Source organism: Trachymyrmex cornetzi, unplaced genomic scaffold, assembly GCF_001594075.2.
Source record: "Trachymyrmex cornetzi isolate Tcor2-1 unplaced genomic scaffold, Tcor1.1 scaffold28, whole genome shotgun sequence".
Classification (NCBI taxonomy): domain Eukaryota; kingdom Metazoa; phylum Arthropoda; class Insecta; order Hymenoptera; family Formicidae; genus Trachymyrmex; species Trachymyrmex cornetzi.
The window spans coordinates 48,695-51,033 of NW_017297482.1; positions in this window are offsets into that span (position 1 = coordinate 48,695).

Consider the following 2,339-nt stretch of genomic DNA (forward strand, 5'->3'; position numbering starts at 1 on the left):
ATGGGTGGAGCCCCCCTCCCGCGGGCCGGCTGGGGCGCTTGGAACGAGGACCTGAGGGTCTCCGAAGAGGAGCTGGCACTTGCGCGAAAGAAAATGCTGGAGCGCAATGCGTCCCCAGGACTAAGCAGCGTGCCCGCGAGGGTGTGGGGATCGGCCACTCGGATCTTGGGCGGGCGCTTTCGAACGCTCGCGTCCGAGTGCCTGAGGAGGGGCCGATTCCCGCGAGTTTGGCAGGAGGCGAAACTGGTGCTCCTGCGAAAGCCGGGCAAGCCGGCAGACGCGGCCTCGGGGTACAGACCCATATGTCTCCTGGACGAGGAGGCGAAGCTCCTTGAAAGGGTTATCCTCGGGCGCGTCGTCGCGCACTTAGAACGCCGGGGACCGGACCTGCACGAGATGCAGTTTGGATTCCGGTGGGGCAGGAGCACCATCGACGCCACACTTTGCGTCATGACCTCCATTAAGGAGGCCTGGGAGAGGGGAGAGGTAGTTGTCGGCGTCTCCTTGAACATAAGGAACGCCTTCAACTCCCTCCCCTGGAGCGCGATTGGTCGCGCGCTCGCGCGGCATCGCGTACCGCTTTACTTGCGCAGAATACTGCGATCGTATCTTGGGCGATGCCGCCGTCTCGTCTTCAGGGTGGAGGACGGGACGCGGCAAAAGAGGACAGTGGAGCGAGGGGTTCCACAGGGGTCCATTTTGGCCCCGCTCCTGTGGGACCTGGGTTTCGACCTAATCCTATCCGGGACTGACCTGCCCCCCGGTTGCTCGGTGGTCTGCTACGCAGACGACACCATCGTCCTGGCAGCCGGGGGGAACTGGGAGGAGACGCGGCTGCTGGCGGACGACGCCCTCCGCTCGGTGATCGGGACAATCCGTGACCTCGGCCTCCGAGTCGCCGCGGAGAAGACCGAGGCCGTCGGGTACCACCGTAGGGGGAGGTTCCCCGGCCTCGCGGTAAGGGTCGATGGGGTCGAGGTGCGGCTCGGCCCCAGTATGCGATATCTTGGACTTCGACTCGACAGACGCCTCTCCTTCGAGGATCACTTCCGGGAGGTGGCCGAGAAGTCCGGCCGAGCCGCTCTCGCCCTGGCCAGGCTTCTCCCTAACTTGGGGGGGCCTGGCGGGAGGGCCCGTCGTTTGTACGCGGGCGTCGTGGCGTCGATCGCCCTGTACGGCGCCCCCGTCTGGGCCGAGGAGGCAGCGAAGAATCGTCGCATCCAGAGCGCTCTTCCCCGAGCGCAAAGAAGAACGGCTGGGAGAACTGTGAGGGCCTATAAAACCGTCTCCCATGTCGTCGCGACGACCCTCGCGGGTACCCCTCCGCTGCTCCTGCAGGCGGAGGCGCGCGCCGAGACGTACACCGTCGTCACGCGGATCAAAACGAGCCGAGGATTGAGCGCCGTCACTCCCGACCTGATCATGGGGATCAGGGAGAGGAATTGGAGGGAACTGATGCTGCGCTGGGAGCACTGGCTCGACTCCCACGGTCGGGGCGTGCACCCCGTCGTTCGCGCCATCTCACCGCTCCTGAGGGAGTGGGTATCGGCGGGGGTGGGCCTCTCCTATCGGGCGACGCAGATTCTGACCGGCCACGGTTGTTTTGGCCGCTATCTGCGTCGCATCGGTAGGGAGGCAACGGAGGGGTGCTGGCACTGCGGTGCCAGCCGGGACAATTCCGAGCACACGCTCGTGCATTGCCCGGCATGGTCGGTAGAGAAGACCACTCTGCGCGCGGAAATTGGCGACGACCTCTCTATGGAGAGTATCGTCGGGGCGCTCCTAACCCCTAATTGAAATTCAATTTCGAAATTGTAAAAAATAATATTTATGCATTCTGTGTAGTATACTACACAGAATGCATAAATATTATTTTTTGATACGTTACAATTTCGAAATTAAATTTCAATAACAAATTAAAAGAAACATTAAATATAATTTTGTATATTTAATTCGAAACCTTCGAAACCTAAATGTTTCAATAATTGAAAATATATCATTGTAATAAAAATGTTGTACACACTTTCGTTTCATCATTGATTTACAGATTTACATACATTTTCTTGTACCATATCAAAAATGGATGTTTCATTGCACTAAATGTAGATATAATTGTTCTTTTAAACTGAAAAGTTGAAAATATCGTACGAGACATGCAGATATCGCAAGCGCCGCTCGGAACGAGAAAGTTAGCGCCCGCTCGCCGCGCGCGCGTCCTCGAGTTGCCGGACTATTTAATTAATTCCCAGGCGAGTTTTAAAAACGCCATTCTGAAATTTTCACATTTTTTAGTAAATTTTCCGAGGAATCCGATAGTATTTGTAAAAAATAAATTAACT